The sequence below is a fragment of the Galeopterus variegatus genome, unplaced genomic scaffold (genome assembly GCF_000696425.1).
Source record: "Galeopterus variegatus unplaced genomic scaffold, G_variegatus-3.0.2 Scaffold3037, whole genome shotgun sequence".
In the NCBI taxonomy this organism is placed as follows: domain Eukaryota; kingdom Metazoa; phylum Chordata; class Mammalia; order Dermoptera; family Cynocephalidae; genus Galeopterus; species Galeopterus variegatus.
In genome coordinates, this window is record NW_007729148.1 from 123574 (window position 1) to 144333 (window position 20760).

At 31.7% G+C, this 20760-nt stretch overlaps 1 long non-coding RNA gene across 1 annotated transcript; it reads left to right on the forward strand.

Annotated features, from left to right (window-relative positions):
• The first annotated feature begins 753 nt into the window (after positions 1-753).
• On the forward strand, positions 754-6105 carry LOC103599641. Its single transcript, XR_551307.1, has 4 exons — positions 754-808; positions 3573-3593; positions 5363-5389; positions 6077-6105. It is a non-coding gene; the product is annotated as an uncharacterized LOC103599641 (long non-coding RNA).
• The last annotated feature ends 14655 nt before the right edge of the window (positions 6106-20760 follow it).

Here is a 20760-nt window from a genome sequence, read left to right on the forward strand (position 1 = left end):
ATCAGCTCAATTTCCAAATATTCTTAATACCCTACCCTATATGGCTTCATTTCAAATTCCACATTTGATGAAAGAAAGAGATCTCTTATTATTTTTTTTAATTCAAGTGTTTTTCAGAGGGTTGTGGGGGATGTCAGCTACTCAGAAATTTTGATTCCACTTCTTATGTCCTAGAATTAGTTGAGATTCAACTGTGAGAATTCTAACTGGACCTGGAAAGGGAGGGTGGTACAGGACAATGAAAATACAAGATGTGGTGCTCTCTGGAATACAGCAGATCTAGGTTACATTTTCAACAAGAAAGTAAGGTTCAACACTAAATTACTTCAGACCTGACAAGAAGGGAAGTAGGAATCAGAAAGGCAAAAAGAGTCGATAACATGCCAAAGGCAAATGTCATCTACTTTAAAATATCCCCAAGGAATGACTCAACCTTCAGCGAAGAAAGAGAGAAAAATCTTATTCTCGTATTTGGCGTATTCTATCTTCTTCTTATACCACGTGGCCTCAAAAAGACTAGTAACCTAGGACTGCCTTTTAGCTACATATAGGGGAAAGCCTTTTATAGTGTCCTGAGAATGAACTTCGCCTTGTTTATAATGTGTTTCTATGGCAATATGCTTTCTGTGTTCCAAGTTGCATGAAAATGACTTTGGGAGCACGTCTCCTGTGTAAACTGAGAATCACCTGCAAATATATAAATAAGAAATGCTTAGCACACAAAGAATCCAGATTGCCAGTGAATCTTGATTTCTCTTTTTAGAAAAATCTGAACAACAAGAAAAAGAGCCTCTGTCTATAAAAACAGGTAATTTTTCCTTTTTTGGCTTATATTCTATCTTAATGCACTATTTTTATTAAATTTGAAAAAAAAGCAACACATATAAGTGTTTTTTATTTTGCTTTCTGGTAGTGTTTAGTCTTCTGGTTTTGTAGTATAATCTACTTTATCTGACATAAGGGCTGTGGTATAGTCAATTAAGCACGAATTGCCAAATATACTATTATAATACAGCAAAATTAAAAATTAGATTTGCTTTCATAATTCACAAATTCCTTCCAAAATATTCAGTATTTCACTGTTGTCAATATTAATATTGTGTATTATGCTGATGAGGTTGATTCACTGTTTGTAGTTTATAAATATTTTATCAAATTACACATGTTAAGTTTGTGAATTTCAGTGTGATATATATATTTTTTATTTTATTTATTTTATTTTTACATTCTATGATGTTATTGTAGAGCAGTTGGGAGGGAGAGGGAAAGGGGAAAGGAGATGGAAAGGGGATGGAAATGGGATGGAAGAAGGAGGAAGGAGGAGGGGTGGGATTGAGGCCTGTGGCACCCTCCACATTCCCACAGGGGAGACTGGTGGGCTTCCAGTGGTGGCTTGGTTATTGTAAGGCTCTGCACAGATGTCAAGGGGGTGTGGCAATAGCCCTCGCCCCCCACCACCCCAGCTCAGGAACTGGGGGCCCTTCTTGCTGAGGCTTGCTGGTCGCCACTGGGCTAGTTGAGTGTGGGGAGAGGGGGACGGTGGATGAGGCCCTGGGCTACCCACTGCCCCAGCTTAGGAGAGCCCCGGGCATTTTCTGCTGTGGCTTGGTTGTCACTGGGGTGGTTGCACTTGTCAAGGGTCTGTGGCCAAGCCCTTGGCCCCCATCCTTGGGACTAGTTATGGGTGTCAGTGGGGCATAGCTGAGGACCCTGGCCCTCCCCCCTTCCTGGCTTGTTAGCACAGGGGACTTACGGTCCTTCAAGGTGTTATAGGTGTTCTTTGGTGAAATGAGACATTTACTAATTATCAAACTTTGTCTCTGGTTGTGGGTACGTTGGCTTTTTTTTTCAGTTTTGTGTTGGATTATTTGCTGTTCCCACCACTTAAACTCTGCACTGGAACTAATTTGTCCTTTTCTTACTTCTAAAATGGGGGAACTTCCTGCAGGGACCAGTACTTGAGCTCTGTGGTTGAGCTAAATTGCTGCTGTGCTGCTGATTCCCTAGGAAAGGCTTTTTGTGCAGCTCAGGTTTTAATGGTTGACTTTATAGGTACTTCAAGATCTGGTGAAATCTGGTGCACCTGGGTTGTATAGAAACTCTGGTCTGGGCCTTAGTCCTTTCATCAAACTGCACCCCTTGCAATTCCATATTCCTGACCAGTCTCCTCTGAGTGGTCCTATGGTGACTGGGGGGCGGATCAGCTGTCCTTGCTGTGCCCAGAGTTCCTCCGGTGGGCCCGTCTCCCTTACCAGTGATATGTTTTCTTAAAATAGATGTTATCACATTCTATAATAGTTAGCTTAATTTAAAAAAAAATATTATTCAATTTTTAAAATATGTAATACTTCACATGGTTTGAACACTAAGGCACATAGGAAGCTCAAATGTCTCTTTCTTTCTTTTCCTCTATTTTACCAGTTCCCATCCCCCAAATATCCAACAGTATCAATAGGTAATCACTTATTTCTTAACGTATCCTCTAGTATTTTATATATATATATATATATACACACACACATATATATATACTTATAAACGTATATACATTCCCCCTTTTCTTTTTCTTACACAGATCATGATATTTTATAAATAGTTCTGTCCCTAGACTTTTGTATCTAAGAATGTATCTTAAAGAATTTTTTATATCAGTACATAAAGAATTTCCTCATTAATAGTATCCTATCATACAGTGGTATACAGTTTACTAAACTAGTCTCTGATTGACATGTGTTTAGGTTGTTTTAGAAACTTTCTTTAATGATACATAATAATAAATATATCATATCTACCTGTCTAGTTTTGTTAATTCATCTGCGGGGTAAAATCTCTTAACAGAATTTTTTAGTGAAAAGGTATATTCAATGTAGATTTTGAAGATATTCCTAATTGTTCTCTATAAACGTTGTAACAATTTATATTCCTAGTATTAAAGTACTACTTGACCTAATTTTCGATGGATCAAATCCTTCCCAATCATAGCCAAATATTGCCTACTATATTATGAACAAATAGAACTTTAGATGTAAGACTGCACAATTAATGTTTTTAATTAATAATTTCAGAAGACAGGCTATATTGTAGAAAGAGAGAATGTATTTATATGGAATAGTTTTTCACCTACCACCCATTTATTTTTCCTGAGATTTTATAAAGTCAAATTTTTCATTCAAAATACTGGATTGGGAAAGTTTAAATTGTTAATATTAATTAACATTAATATGTATTATGAAAGTATAGTGGTAGAATATGCATTTTATGTCATTCAAAAATAGTAAATATTTTAGATTGTGAGCATTCATATTGCATCAAATCAAAAATGAAGTTAGACAGGGATAAGGAGCAAACCAAGAAGATTCTATAGTTTCAAGCTTTACAACTGTTCTATGGGGATTTCTTTGGCAATATGACTTAAAATTACTCGAAATGCATTCCCTATTGCTTATGTTAATGTAAGTTCAGTCTTATTCCTATTTTAACTATAGAAAAACAAAGGAGGAAATATAAAGAGGTGATATATTACCTATAGGTAGAAAATTACCACTCATTTTCTTTTCTTATTTTCTTTTTAGACAAACCAAAACCAACTTCTAGTAAGTGTACCATTTTAGAATTGTAAGGATATGCTATGTGGTATGTTTATTAATGTAATAGTCTTTATGCTATTACCTATATAAGTGGTTCTTATTGAGAAAGGACATTGTGTGCATTCCATTCATTAATCCTTGGATTATTAATCCTTAGACATGTATTTATTGAACACCTACTAGGTATATTACATTGTACCATGATATGGGAGGGAATGCCTAAAATGTTTTCTGTTGTCATACCTGTGTAATTAACACATTTACCATGGTAACTAATACCTGTGTAAAAAAAGTAGCTGTATCTCTCTTTCACCCACTTTCAGTTGTGTGTTAGGGTGTACTGAGTAGAGAGAGTATGAAGATCCCTCTAATAGTCACTGTGATGCCTGTCCTCAATTATTTAATGTCTGCATATTAGCTTTTTATTTTATTATTTTTTCAAAACCTTGAGATACATTGTTTTTAGTAATTCAGAATCACTGTTTTATTTGATGCTTCAAACAATAATAAAAATGCAACAGTAAACAATGAAATTACTTATTCGATACTATTAAAATATGACCCAGATTTAACCCTCGGGTAAAAATATGTGCATTTTAATCAACAGTGTGTCTAGAAGTTGTATTTAAAGTTTTTAAACACCCAAGGGCTAATTTGTTTTCTTAACAGTATTATAATAGATTTCTTAAAAATGCAGCTACAATTTTCTTCTGAATAGATTTCAATGCCAATCTTAAAACATTAAATATTGCCTTCGGGTTGGAGAAAATCTCTAGTATATTTAGTTTGCATTGTTACTACTGATGTGAAGAGTATTACTAAAATTAAGGGTTGAGAGTCAAAACTAGAATGCTAATATAAAATATCACCATAAAGTTGTTTGAAAATATTGTTTTATTTATGAAACATTATTCATTCTCTCTCTCCATTATTATAAAATATTTTAATTTATTATTCTAGAATTTAGAAAAGAACTTCTAAAAAACTTTTGTAAGACTGACAACTAAATGTATTAGGTTTATAAAAAACATTGATATTTTAAGAGATATATTTCTTACAGTTTTAAAATGTTCTCTTAATCAAAGAAGTTTTATTTTCTGGAAATGTTATCATTAAAACTGTTTGCAAAGGAAAGATTTTTCTTAAAACTTGCCAGGTTAATTTAGGTGTATTATTAGTCTAAGAATTTACTTAAGAAACAAAAATTAAGGCTTGCTCTGCAATATCATCTGCCAAAGATGAGTATCATTTTATGTCTTGTCTCACTTATCAGACTGTAGATTCACTATAATATAAACCATTGTTTCTGTTATATTTTTCCACCTTATCCCACAAGCTCACTCAATTGCACTTGGTACAGCATCTTATAAATGAAGTTGCTTTAATAAGTATTCAGTGAATGAATGCATGCATGCATCCATGAAGATCAAGTTAAGGTTTTACATAATACAGGTTTATAATTTATAATTAAAAAGCCAACCAAATGATTTAGAATAGATTAATTCCATGATATTTGAATAGACTGTTTTAGATTAGTTTGTAGAGTGATTCTATTTTCAGAATAGATATCTAGTAACAGTTTTCAGAAATATTATCAGTGTGTTTCTTTGCCATTTTGAGTATATGTGTCTATTGTCATGATTGTTGAAATTTAATAGGAAATACCTGAAGATAAAACTCAATTGTCTGGTAATTAAAAGAAAACAAACAAAAACTCTTATTTTTCTTTCCTTTTAATTTCTTTTTCTTTTTTCCTGTTGAATTCTTTTCTAAAGAAGGAATATCAGAAGTTACAGGATCAGGTATGTATTTACTTTTGCAGAGGATGTAACATAGAGCATGGGAACAATAAGTAAATTTATGTATCTATCTGTGTAACATTTAGAAAATCTCTTGACTACTCAAATCCCTGGTTTTCTCGTCTACATTACTGGCATGATGACTTCACAAAACGCTTATTATAAGCAGTAAATAAAATAACATATGTCACATTCTCACCACATACTTGGTTGTCACTCACTAAATATTGGGTTTTTTCTCACTTTTGTCTGAAAAATGGAGATGAAGAAAATCATCAATCAACCAAGACTCTGTTTCAAAAACTGTATTCACATTTTGTATGGAGATATTATGGGACTCTTTCATTATTTTCATTTATTTATTAAGCATCCATTGCACCACTCAAATCTTTATTTTCTAAAGATAAAAATAGAAAATGTAGATATTAAACATACTAATAAATGCATGACTTACTCTAACTTCGCTTCGAAACATGTAAGAAAAATGGAGGGGACTCTGCCAGAGAGGTGACTGAATGTAAGCAGAATGACCAAGCTTAACAGAAATTGTATGTTCTCACACATTGGAGGGAGACTCTCTCCACATCTTGAAATAGTAGAGCCCTCACCTCACCTACTGTTTACTCCAAGATTGAGTAAGAAAATCATGTTTATTAAGATGATGATTTCTTTTTGTTATTTTCCCCCTAGGAAAGAAGAAATCTGAAAAATCTGAAAAGGAAAGTAAAGGTAAAGATGACGTTTTAAGATGTACATATCAAATTAGTCTTTAAAACAAAAGAATAAAAATACATAATTATATAAATTATGTCACTTAAAAGCAATTTGTGAAAATGTGGACAGTAGTTTTATAGCACATATCAGAATTGCAGTGCATCCATGCGGAAGGTGAGATATGACATTATTATTAAATATCAAAAGGGAGGAGGAATTTAGAATCTAAAGCAATCTCTACTTGTTATTCCTAAATTAACACCATGGGCTTCTTTTCATATGACTCCTAAAATGTGAATATTGACTATACAAAATTTAATTCCAAACCTTAAGACTTATTAATAAATATGATACATTATTCTAAATTACCATTTCTTCTCTACAGAAAAAGCAGAAGTGAAGCATCCTAAAGAAGAAAAAGGTAATTTTCGAAAAGAATGAAAAACATAATGCAAAGTCTTGAAGCCAAAATATTTTTTTTTTCCTTTTTGTTTTTTTTACTGACCGGTAACGGGATCGCAACCCTCGGTGTTGCGCCCGCACCACGCTCAGCCAGTGAGCGGGAACTGGTCTCCACATGGGATCCGAACCCTTAGCGGGAGCGCCACCACGCTCCCAAGCGGCGCACTCTCCAGTGTGCCACCGGGCCGGCCGGAAGCCAAAATATTTTGAATCAACATTTATTCATATAATTTGCAAATAAAGCTTTTATTGATGTATGTGATGAGTGCCAGCCTGATTAAAAGAAACGTGGTAGTGGGCTGGCCCAGTGGTGCACTGGATAGTGCGCCGCTTGGGAAGCACGGCGGCGCTCCCACCCGAGGGTTCGGATCCCACATACAGACCGGTTCCCGCTCACTGGCTGAGCGAGGTGCGGGCGCAACACCGAGGGTTGCGATCCCGTTGCCGGACACGGAAAAAAGAAAAAAAGAAAAAAAAAAAAAAAAAAAAGAAACGTGGTAGAAATTGGTGGATGTATGCTAAGGTCAGTGTCAAGGGAGTAATGGATGACAATCCAATTCATCCAAATAAGCGTCCATTTATTGTACCACTGATGAGCATCGAGTTAAAACTAAATCACAATGCTGCTTTTCTCCTTAACATTGGATTTATTTATTTAGTAAACTGTATGATGTAATATAGTAATCGCTGATTTCAATGTGATTGTCTGAAAAACTTACAAAGGCCTTAATTATCAAAGAAATATTCTATTGGATCAGGGGAAAAGCATTCTTAGAAATACCAGAACTATCATCAGTAACAACAACAAAAGATACTTTTTTGTTTATCCTCCACATCAGTTAATCAGAATGCCCCATTTCCCATGGATTTTAGTTAATTTAATCACTACATTCATGTTGTACCTCTGTTTATGCAATAAAACAATCTTTATTGGTAACATTTATTTTTGTAAAGTATTAGTTGGATAGGAGACAGAATTTTTGAAAATCACCTTGAGAAAATATTTACAATAATTAAATTATTCTCATGTTCCTAAATCTTAAAGTGAGGTAAAATTTTGACAAAAATTTACTTTCAAAATTCATATTTTAACTTACATTTTTCTTATAAACAGTTTCAGTAAGAAAAGAAAGTCTTCAATTGCACAATGTGACAAAAGGTAATCTTAAACATCACAAATATTCAAATGTTCTGTTTCTGTGGAAATGCTTGAATTGTGTTGAAGCTAAAAATTAATACTGAGTTTTTTTAAAGCAAGTAAGTCTAGTATATATACATGTCTGCCAATAGCAGAAGTGGATAGATAGCAAATCTAGCAGAAAGCTTACATTTCAATGGCAAATTAGGAAATGTGGAGAAATTGAGACTATTAATAACATACATAAACATTCAATAAAATATTTTAGTGCACGCTAGAAGAAAAGTTTCTCTATTACAAAAGGCTTTGATAGCATGAGTAATGTCAAAAAATGTATAATAGTAAAAACAGCTATAGCTGGGATTTATTTTTTTATGACTAAATAAAATATAGTTAATATCATGAATATACTTTTTATTATTTATAAATTGGCCCTTTAATTCAATCTAGACAGAAAGTGGGCAAATGTCAGCGTGCATGTGGCAGATAGATTTTTTTTTTTTTTTTTTTTTTCTAAAAACAGAATGACCTACTTTAGCTATATTATTATCATAAAATTATGAATAAGGTTTATAACTGAATTATGTAGTCCAGGCAACATAATTTTAGGCTGATTCAATTAATTAAAAATGTGCTTTTAATTCTAAGGTGCCAAGTAAACATACATAACTAAGCCAACTATCTTCGTTCATAGCAAATACATAGACCTCCAGTGGGGGGAGAACAAGCCTTGTTAATCACTTACTCCCTCTTGCTGCTTACTGTAGTATGTATGACTGAGATGGCAGGACATATCAAGACATATAATTTAGACGTAAAATTATTAACAATTTAGATACAAATACCAATAATATTAAGGGGTAAAATTTCCAATGAGAACAAACCACATTTGTAAAATGATATAGGTACACAATTTTTATATTGGAACTTTCTCCAAAATATTATTTAATATCTTTTGAGAGAATCAGCCAGAAGGATGAGAAGAAATGAATTACTTAAAAAACCAATTGCTGTATGCTTTCGTATTATTAGTTCATTTAATCCTTAGTAAAGCTTATTTATCATGCCCAGTTTAAAGATGAGATAAATGCAATGAAGGGAAGTCTAACATCTCAGAGTGCTCACAAGATAGAGAAATGTTTTGATTCTAGTTGGTATGACTCCAAAGACCATAATGGTTAAGCCCACGCAGTCACATTTCACTGTACTATCACACCGTTGAAAATATAAGGGAAAGCTTCCTACTAGTCAGAGCAGCCCAAAGATTAAATGCACCTTACTTACCCTCCCCCCCAGGGGAGTGGTCTATTAGAGCTATGGCTGGAGGCCTCCCTTGTAGCCTGCTGTACAAGGATGTGAGCCCATCATTTCTAAAATCTTCATATTATGAAAACACAGTAGAGAAAAATAATTTTATATGAAAGCACAAGTCTAACCCATAGTTAGTTGAAAGTAGTCATATTCTTATGCATTTATTCATTCAACTGATAGTTCATTGCATCTCAATAAATATTTATTTTATTTCTTTCTAAGTTCCTGTCTTCCTAGCCAATGATAGTAATTTTAAAGAAAAAATAAAAAATAAACACATGGAAGTCTTAGTTTTTCTAATTTTTCTTAATTGTTTTATTTTTTGTGTGATTTTATGCATGAGGTATGCTGCTGTGATATCACTAAAAGCATAAGTATCCCAGCTGAAAATGTTTTTAAAAAAACTTTCTACTGGCATAACTTAATTTTTGTAAATTTGTAATTCTTAGGTTTACATTAAAAACTAGAAATCTCAAAGTAAATCATGTAATGCAGATTCCTTTTTAAAAATTATGTTTTCAAGCTTGGATTTTTAAATTAGACCAATGGTAGAATGATGTTACCAGTCTTCTTTTTCAAGAAGGTAGAATTTCTGATACAGTATTTAGGAAAATCATCTTACCTTACATCTTTTATTCCACATACATACAGCTAAATAAAAAGAATTAGTTTAAAGAATAATAATCTCTCATTGAAATAAATAAATTATTGGGAAAAATTAAACTGATTTTGCCTGTTGCATTTTTAAGATTTACTTATTTTACAGTCTAATTGGTCATTATTTGTCTTTATTCATCTTTGAAAGGAAAATAATTCTCAATAATAAATTTTATGAAATTTGGAAATTTTAAGACAGATAATTAGATTAATTACATCTTACAAAGTAATTTTATTCATGTTGGGTATAATTAGAGTTGAACCAAAACACTTAATTTAACAAGGATCCTGTTGATTTTAGTGAGAGTGTTTAAAAATTGTAAATATATTGTGACACCTGAAATGATTAATAACTTTTTTATAGTTTACATACTTTAAAAGAGATTAAATAAGATACTCATACACATGTTCACAGGCAACAGAAAGTTATATTTCTTCATTAACTCTTAAGCAATAAGAAAGAAACTTAAAAGATATTACTTTTATATAGTCTATTGATGCATAACTCCCCTTGCATTTTATCTCAGTTAACATTGATTTTTTTTCTTTTTTAGCAGAAAAACCTGCAGGAGTATTAAGTAAGTACTGTTTTTATTGATAATAATTTCTCCCCAGAAACTTGCTCAAAGGCAAAACATAAGATAAAACAAAGGAATGAGAAAATATATTATTAAAAGGCAAACAATGCAGAGGGAAGGCCTTTACCTAGATGAGTCACAAGGCTCTTGACTTAGCTGAGTGGCCTTGACAAAATTCTTAGGGCATGGATGTTAGAGCATCAGGGAAAGAGATTTTATAGGCATCCATAGTTCTTCTGTTGTTATTGTCTGGTAGTCAACATTTAAGTAATGCTAGGTCGGCTTGCTCCTCAAAATGAATATTCCAAATGGAGTAAAGTAGTAAAAACATTTCTTGAGACCATTCTATGTGGAGGTTTAACTTTGACATCTTTTCCTGTGACATTTTTCCAATCATGAAGAGTGAGCATTTAGCCAATAACACTACACTAAAATTACCTGCAGGCCCACAGGTTTGGGATCGTTATAAAGTCTCTGAGATCAAATTTTGATATTAGTCTGAGATATTGAATTTAACTTTGATATGGCTATACTGATTAAATTTAATTTTTTTTAGAAGTTAATAGCTTTTTAATGAAACTTCAACCAGGTCTAATAGAAGACTAGCAAGGATTTCCTTTTTGTTAAAACAACTTTCTTCATATCTTACTTTTGCAGTTTTTTAAAAAAAGTTTCTAACTTTTTATACTCTCATTTGTTTCTTGGTTATGTATTTTTTTTTTCTTCTTGCATGAATATTGTAAGTGAATAAGTAATTTGCTTCAATATTAGTATATGATGGCTATTTTATATGTCAGCATAAAGCTACCTTGGAAATTAGTCTGAAATTTTAAATAAGCATAAGGCAAAATTAAATAATTCTATAAATGTAAAAGTTAATATTTTTTTCTGAATTTATATGTTTGCTATATCTTAGGTCTGAAAAGTAAACTATGAAAAGAGTATCTACTAAAGATGTTTTTAAAAGAATGTAATTAACAATAACTGAAGTATACTATTTGTCATAAATAAAAGCATAACCTATTGAATGAAATGTTCTATGAATGTCTCTTAGGTAAAGTTAGCCTATAGTAGAGATTAATTCTGATGTTTTATGGTTAATTTTTTTGTGTGGATGATCTGTCCTTTGCTGCTTGTGGGGTATTAAAGTCCCTAGCTATTATTGTGTTGGACACAAATCTCTCCTGTTAGGTCCAACAGTAATTGCTTTATATAGCTGGGTGCTCTGGAGTTAGGTGCATATGTATTTAGAATTTTCATATCCTCTTGTTTAATTGATCCATTCAGCATTATATAGTGACCTTCTTTATCTGTTTTTACGTTCCTTGGCTTGAAGTCTGCTTTGAAGTCTGATATGACTATAGCTACTCCTGCTCTTTTTTGGTTTCCATTTGCATGAAGTATCTTTTTCCATCCCTTCACTTTCAGCTGCTGTGTGTCTTCATTGGTTAAGTGAGTTTCTTGTAGGCGGCATCTTGTTGGTTCTGGTTTTATAATCCATTCAGCCATTTCATGTCTTTTAATTGTGGCATTTAATCCATTTACAATTAAGGATATTATTGATATATAGGAACTTATTGCCATTTTGCTATTTTCTCTTCTGGTTGTTTTGTGAATCCTTTTTTCCTTTTTTTCTGGTCTTACTGTCTTCCTCTGTGGCTGGGTGGTTTTCTCTAGCTTTACATTTTGATTTCTCACTATTAATTTTTAGTATGTCTCTTACAAGTTTTTGTGTTATGGTTACCATGAGGCTTACACAAATGTTATAATTGTAACAAATTATTTTAGTCTAATAACAACTTAATTTTGATATCTAAGAAAAAATTTAAAAATCAAAGCCAACTCTATACTTGGTGTCATCCCTTCTCCCCCCTACTTTTTGATAGTTTGTTGTTTCATGATACAACTTTTAATATCACCTTTTTCTTATACGGTTGTTGTATGTGTTATCATCTTGTTAGGTTTGTTGTTTAGTCTTCATAATATGGATGTAAGCAGTTTATTCACCACCCTTATGACATTTGAGTAATCTGATGTTGTCTGTGACCTTACTTTACTAATGAGTTATGTACCCTGAGAATACACATTTCTCTCAGTGGCACATGAAACAGTGTCTAGAATAGACGATATGTTAAGACACAAAAGAATTCTCAACAAATTAAAAAAAAAATCAAAATCATATCACTACTTTTTCTGACCACAATGGAATAAAACTTGAAATCAACAACAAAAGGGGACACGAGAAACTGTACAAATACATGGAAATTAAGCAATATGCTCCCAAACAACAAATGAGTCAAAGAAGAAATCAAGAAGGAAATTTAAAAATTCCTGGAGACAAATGAAAATGAAAACACATTATACCAGAACCTATGGTATACAGCAAAAGCAGTTCAAAGAGAGAAGTTTATAGCAATAAATGCCTACATCAAAAAAGAAGAAAGACTCCAAATAAACAACCTAATGTTACACCTCAAGGAACTGGAAAAACAAGAACAAACCCAACCCCAAATCAGTAGAAATAGAGAAATAACAAAGATCAGAGCAGAAATAAATGAGTTAGAGATTAAAAAACAATGCAAAAGATGGATGAAATGAAGAGTTGGTTTTTCAAAAAGAAAAAATTTATAAATCTTTAACTAGACTAATGAAGAGAAAAGAAAGAAGACTCAAAGAAATAAATCAGAAATGAAAAGGGGGACATTACAACTGATACCAAGGAAATACAAAAGATCATAAGAGACTACTATGAACAATTACATGCAAACAAACAGAAAAGCCTAGAAGAAATGGATAAATTCAGGGACACACAACTTACCAAAATTTAATCATGAAGAACTGGAAACCCTAAAATGACCAATAACAAGTAATGAGATTGAAGCAGTAATAAATGCCTCCTGACAAAGAAAACGCCAGGACCTGATATCTTTACTGCCGAATTCTTCAAATATTTGAAGAACTAAAACCAATTCTTCTCAAAGTCTTCCAAAAATTGAAGAGGAAGGAATACTTCCAAACTCATTCTATGGGGCCACTGTTACCCTCGTATCAAAACTGGAAAAAAGAAACAACAACAATAGAAAACTACAGATCAATATCCCCAATGAACACAGATGCAAAGATCCTCAACAAAATACTAGCAAACAGAATACAGCAATACATTAAAAAGATCATATACCATGATCAAGTGGGATTCATCCCAGGGATACTTCAACCTATTCAAATCTATAAATGTGATACATTACATCAAAAGAATGAAGAAAAAAACCCATATAATCCTTTCTACAGATGGAGAAAATGCATTTGACAAAATCCAACACTCAACATGATAAAAACACTCAACAAATGAGGTATAGAAGGAAAATATCTCAACACAATACCATATATGACAAACCCACAGCTAATGTCATACTGAATGGACAAAATTAGAGGTTTTTCTTCTAAGATCTGGAAATAGAGAAGGATGCCCACTTTCCCCACTTTTATTCAATATATTTCTAGAAAGTTCTAGTCTGTGCAATTAGGAAAGAGAAAGCAATTTAGGGCATTCAAATCAGAAAGGGTGAAGTCATCTCTATTTGTAGATGACATGTTCTTATACATAGAAAACCCTGTAGACTCCACCAAAAAATTACTAGAACTAATAAATGAATTCAGTAAAGTGGTAGTATATAAAAGCAACACATGAAAATTAATAGCCTTTCTATATGCTAACAACAAAATGGTAAAAGAAGAAATTAAGAAAGTAATCCCATTCACAATAGCTACCAAAAAAAAAAAAAAAAAAAAAAAAACCTAGGAGTAAATTTAACAAAGGAGGCGAAAGACTTCTACAATGAAAACTATAAAATATTGGTGAAAAAAATCAAAGAGGACACAAATAAATGGAAAGTTATCCCATGTTCATGGGTGAGAAGAATTAATATCATCTAAATATTCATATTTCCCAATGCCATCTACACATTCAATGCCACCCTCTGAAAATACAAGTGACATTCTTCACATAAATAGAAAAAGTGATCTTAAAATTTGTATGGAACCACAAAAGACTCCATACAATGAAAGCAATCTCCAACAAAAAGAATGAAGCTAGAGGCATCACACTTTCTGACTTCAAAATATACTATAAAGCTCTATTAACCAAAACAGCATGGTATTAGCATATAAGCAGACAATGTGACCAATGGAGTAGAATAGAGATCACTGAAATAAACCCACACACTTACCCGACAACTGATTTTCAACAAAGGTGCCAAAAATACGCAATAGGGAAAGTACCACCTCTTTAACAAATGGTGCTGCAAAAAAGTGGATATCCACATTCAGAAGACTGAAACTAGACCCCAGCCTCTCACCATACACAAAAATCAACTCAAAATGGGTCAAAGACCTAAATTTAAGATCCAACTATGAAACTACTAAGTTTAAGAACTGTGAAACTACTCTAAGAAAACATAGGGGAAATACTACACAAAATGGGAGTAGACAGCACTATTTTGAGCAAGACTACAAAGGCACAATCAGCTAAAACAAAAATATGTAAATTGGACTACATCAAGCCAAAAAGCTTCTGTACAGCAAGGGACACTGCTAACAAAGTGAGGAGACAGCCTGCAGAATGTGAGAAAGTGTTTGGCAATCACACATCAGAAAAGGGGCTAATATTCAGAATATATAAGGAGCTTAAATGACTCAACAGCAAAAAAAAAAAAACCAAATAACCCAATTTCAAAAAATGGACAAAGGACCTGAACAGACATTTCTCAAAAGAAGACATACAAATGGCCAACAGATATATGAAAATGCTTAACATCACCATCAGGGAAATGTGAATTAAAACCGCAATCATCTCACTCCATTTAGAATGGCTATTATCAACAAGACGAAAAACAAAAACAAACAAACAAAAAAACAAAACGCTGGCAAAGATGGGGAGAAAAAAGGAACACTCCTACATTGCTAATGGAAGTGTGAATTGGTACAGCCACTGTGGAAAACAGTGTGGAGGTTTCTCAGACAACTAAAAATAAAAATAGATCTACCTTATGACCCAGCTATCTCACTCCTGGGTATATACCCAAAGGAAATGAAATCAATATATCAAAAAGATATTTGTATTCCCATGTTCATCACAGCACTATTCACAATAGCCAAGACATGGAATCAACCTAAATGCTCATCAACAGATGAAGTGATAGAAAAAACTGGTATATATTGTTAAGAACATTCTTGTAAAATGACTTTCTAACTAAATGTGCTTATCTTCCAGAGCCCCCAGAACTCAGCTTAGCCAATAATCAACTGCCTGCAGGCATTTCTGCTTCTGAACTCTTGCTGGCCTGCCCTGCTTGCCTTTCTAATTTTGCCTGCTCACCTAAGTCACATGGGTGAGAAGGAGCTAAAACCAGCAGCTGTTTCTCTAAGATATAAGTTTAAACCTAAGCTTACAGCCTATAAAAATCCTGTCAAACTCATGTTCAGGGTCCCAGGATTTCAGAATGAGAGTTCACCTGGGTCCCACGCATAATAAACCTTCTGACTCTCTGCCTCCTTCGAGTGTCTGGAGCCTTTCTTGCCAAGTTTGTTCCACAACAATATTATGCAATGGAGTACTACTCAGCCATTAAAAAAAAAGTGATATCCTTTGAAGCAACGTGGATGGAAGAGGAAACCATCATGTTAAATGGAGTAAGTCATGAACAAAAAGACAAATTCCACATCATCACTCATACGTGGAATCTAAAAGAAAAAAAAAAAATTTGCTGTCATAGAAGTAGAGAGTAGGATAATGTCAGCAGAGGCTGATGTTAGGGGGCCAGAGGGAGGAGGAAAAGTGGTGAACTAATGGGTAAATACTAAGCTGTCTACCCTAATTGAATCATTGTGCAATATATGCATATATTGCAAAAGCACACTGTACTCCACAAATATGTATAATTAAATGTTAAAATAAAAATTAAAAAAAGAAATTTTATAGCTTTTACTTGTAGTTTTAATGATAAAATTGACCTTGAATTAAAATATTTTGAGTAATGTAAAAAATAAATTTAAAAATGCATCACCTATTTTTTATTGTTTGTTCCTACCTTGAAATTTTTCAGTAATTTCAGAAAGCTAAAATTTCTCAATAAGTATATCATTTGCATTTTTAGGAATGTTTTACTTTTTCAAGTAATAATGTTACTATAAATGAGTCGGTGAATTATAAAATGATAATCCAGTGGCCCAAAAGAACTGATTTTCTTAAATTCTTAAACACAGTAAGAATATGTTTTGCTTTTTGTTAATAGTATCTTTAGTTCCCTTTTTTAGCCCATTAAATTAATGATCTCTTCTAAAGTGATCAAATCCAACCTAAAAGTCACTTAAGAGTTAATTCACCTTTAAAATCAAGCAGTTTGTTATCTCAGACTAGTTAAGTTGCTGATCAAAAATAATGTGCATTTAATTAATGGCGACATATCAACACTTCAACTTTTAAATAAGTGAGTCACTTTATCACTGTACAATATATGCCCATCACATTTCTAGCAGCGCACAAGAAAACCTAAATATGATTAGGATGCAGTTCCAGTCCATGTCTTGAAACACTATTTGCTTAACTTTATAGAATGATTTTGAATAATGTTACTCATGCCAATTATATATTGAATTCATTTGTCTAAAATTAGATCAAAATGTTTCCCAAAGAATAATCTGAATTGCAGAAACTAAATGGCTATTAAGTCTCTTCCCCAGTCTGTTAAAATGGTTTGTTAAAAAAAGAGTCATCTCCATTACTGTAAATAGATAATTATATTTATGGCTGGCTTTACATTGTTTCAGCTAGCAAAATTGCTTATATACTTAAATCAAAAACAAAAAAGAAAAAAGAAACTTCCCATCTCCAAAACAATTCCCCAGGAAGTTAAGATTTAGGAGAGAGATTCTTCTTTTTAATAAATAGCTTTGTGTACAAATTAATGTTAGCAATTTGAATTCCCTATCCTTCTCCAAAAACACAGTGTATTTTGCTTTTTGAAGATACTTTACTATGTAATATCTGATATATACAAAATAGAATAGAAAACATATATGATATATATATTAAGAACTAGATACTACAAATAATGTGGCTTCTACGCTATCCTATTCCTTGATTCCTATGAAATCAACTACTACAGAGTTTTATTTTTATGATTCTTTTGATTTTTTTAAAAATTTTATGACATGTATTGGTCCCTCAAATACATATAAAAGCATTCTACAAACTTTTATATGTAGTATTTTCATTACAATTCAATGTTAAATATACTTTATTGTCAATTATAATTAAATTTAAATAATGTATTATATAGAAGTTATTTATAGAAAATATTGTTTAAATTTCCAAACCTATGAGAATTATCAGAGTTATTCTCTTTTAACCAAATTCTAACTTCATTGTGTAGTATGCAGAGAAAACAATCTTCTCTTTGAAATGTGTTCAGTGGTTATCTGATGTACTAATATATTATTAGTTTTAATAAATATTCTATATATTATTGAGAAGAATGTATATTTTTGAATGGCTGGAAGTACAATTCTGTATTCATTAAATCAAGTTTAATTGTCTTTTTCAATTATCCTGTAACTTCTTTAATTTTTTGTAAATTTGAATGATCAATAATTGAGAAAACTATATTGAAATTTCCTAATATGATGATAAATTACCAGTTTATCCCTATAGTTTTGTCAATTTTTTTGTTAGGAGATATTTTATAATTTATATATAAATTTATGTTAATTATGTTTTTCTGATAAATTGAATATTTACTTTAAGTATACTTCTATATCCCTTATAATGCATTTTCATAAGTACAATATGTCTGATATTAATATAATCATCCTTGCTTTCTTTTGAGTAATATTTTATTGAATATATTTTTAATAAACATTTACTTTATGTATTTTCATGACATTATGTCTTAGCTATGTGTCTATTAAACAATACAAAGTGTGCAACTGGAGACCTAGATTATGTGCCCAGCAAAAATTAGTAAATAGATAAATAAGGCCTTCAGGAATGGGATGATATGGAGAAATGTCAAATAAACAAAAACAGAGAATGTTTTTTTTATTTTTGTTTTAAAATAAAATGTTATTTTGTACTTTAGGACAATGATACTGACTTTTAATCTGATAAATTTAGACTATTTACATTTATTGTATTATTAATATTTTGGGTCTGATTTTCACCATCTTACTTGCTGCTTTCTATTTGTCATGCTCTCTAAACATTTTTTTATAACTTCTCTTGTCTTTTAAAAATTGAGATTTTATGCTTCTTTTAAATATGTTTTATCATTCCATTTTACATCCCTTACCTGTCTGGAAAGGGTACACCTCATTTCTATTACTTTAGTTGTTACCCTTGAAATTTTACCTTGCACACTTAACAAAGTATAAAGTTACTATAAAACTGTCCCTTCTAAACAAGAGAAGAGTGTCGAAACATTTAAATTTCATTGCATCTAATTTTGAATTATATGGTAATTTTGTTTAATACTTTTAATTTTAAAAAACATGAATATGTTAATTTTATTATTATTGTTTATCTAATCAATATGTCTTATTTACTTACATGTTTACTAGTTTGTTTATCATTTCTTCTTTTGCATCTTTGACTTTCTTTTGACAACATACATCTTCCAGCAGCACCTTCTTTAGAAGTGCCTTGAGCAGAGTCCTATTGGTGGAAAATATTCTCAGTTTTTATTTATTTGACCTTTCTCTATATCATCCCATTCCTGAAGGCCTTATTTATCTATTTACTTATTTTTGTTGGGCACGTAATCTAGGTCTCCAGTTGCACACTTTGAGTATCTTTCAATGTTAAGTATTATTCCACTGTGTTTTCCTTTCCAGTGTTAGGATGGGGGAATTCTGTCATCAATTTAATTGTCTTTCTTTCCCATGTGATATATCTTTTCTCTCTGGCTTCTTTAAATATTTTCTCTTTGCCTTTGGTCTGCTGAAGTTTCACTGCAGTTTGTTGGAACGAGAATTTCTTTCTTTGTGAAATACTTTCAGGACATTTGGTGTCCTTTTTTTCTTCTACCTATTTGGGGGATTCATAGACATTGTTTTTTCAAAATATTATCACTTCCGCATTTTTCCTTCTGCTGTTTCTTTCTACTGACTAGGAATATGTTAAACATGTACACTCTTTATTCTCTATTAAAAACTCTTAAAAAATTTACATCTTCTTATTTATGTTCCAATTACTGTAATTTGATTAGTTGTAACATACAATTAATTAATTATTTTTAGCTCTATATAATATGCTATTTAATTCATCCAATGGCCTTTGATATACAGTTTATATTTTTCACTGTACTAGTTATATTTCAAAACATACTGGTCATTTTTATAATCTTCTGTTCCTTGCCCTTACTTATAAAATTATATTTTACTCCCTTAAAATTTTATATATCTATATCTATATATAAATTCTGCATATGAAAATTCCAGTATCAGAAGTACTTTGTAATATAAATTTGTGGTTTGTTATTTTTCAGACTATCTTACTCATGATGTTCTTTTTCTCTCTGTGTTTGAAACATTGATTGTGAATTCATATATGCTTGATCTTGGTTTCTGGGTATGGTAGGAGCTAAAATTGAGAAAGCTGTTTTCAAAAGAAGCTTTATATCTGCTTCTACTTGGATCAGGAGATGCTACTGACCTGAGCCAGTTTTTAACAATTTTATAGCAAAATAGAACACATATATTAATCCACCGAATTAATAGCCTAAAGGAGAAAAATCACATGATCATATGAAAGGATTCATATGAAGCTTCTGACAAAAATTCTGTATGCATTCAACATTAAAACTCTCAGCAAACTAGAAATAAACAAAAATTCTTTATCTTGATAAAGGACGTCTACCTTAGTAGTACTATAATTGACTTACACTTAGTAGTAGAAGATTGAATGCTTTTCTCCTAAGATCAAGGCAAGGATGTCCACTCTCACCACTCCTATTTAACATTTTATTGGAGGTTCTTGCCACTGCAAAGAGTCAAGGAAAAAAAGTGAAATAATACAGATTGGAAAGGAATACACAAAATTGTCCCTATTTACAGACAACATGATTGTCTGTGTAGAATATCTAAAAAAAAAAAAAAAGCATAAACAAAAAAACTGGAAATAGTAAGTGAATTTATCAAGGTTGCAGGATATAGGTCAATATATAATACTCATTATTTCCTACATACAAGCAATGTGCAGTTGGAAATGAAAAATTTGAAAAAAAATTATTAATATAAGTTTTCCAAAATGAAGTAGTTGTGTATAAATCAAACAAAACTTATGTAGGATTTATATCCTGAAAACTACAAAATGATGAAAATGAAAGTTATTAAAGAAGACCTATATTAATGTAGAGACATATTGTATTTATGGATTGGAAAATTTAACATAGTAAAGATGTCAGTTCTCCCTGAATTGATTTATAATTTAATGCAATTCCAATCAAAATCCCAGGCAGAAT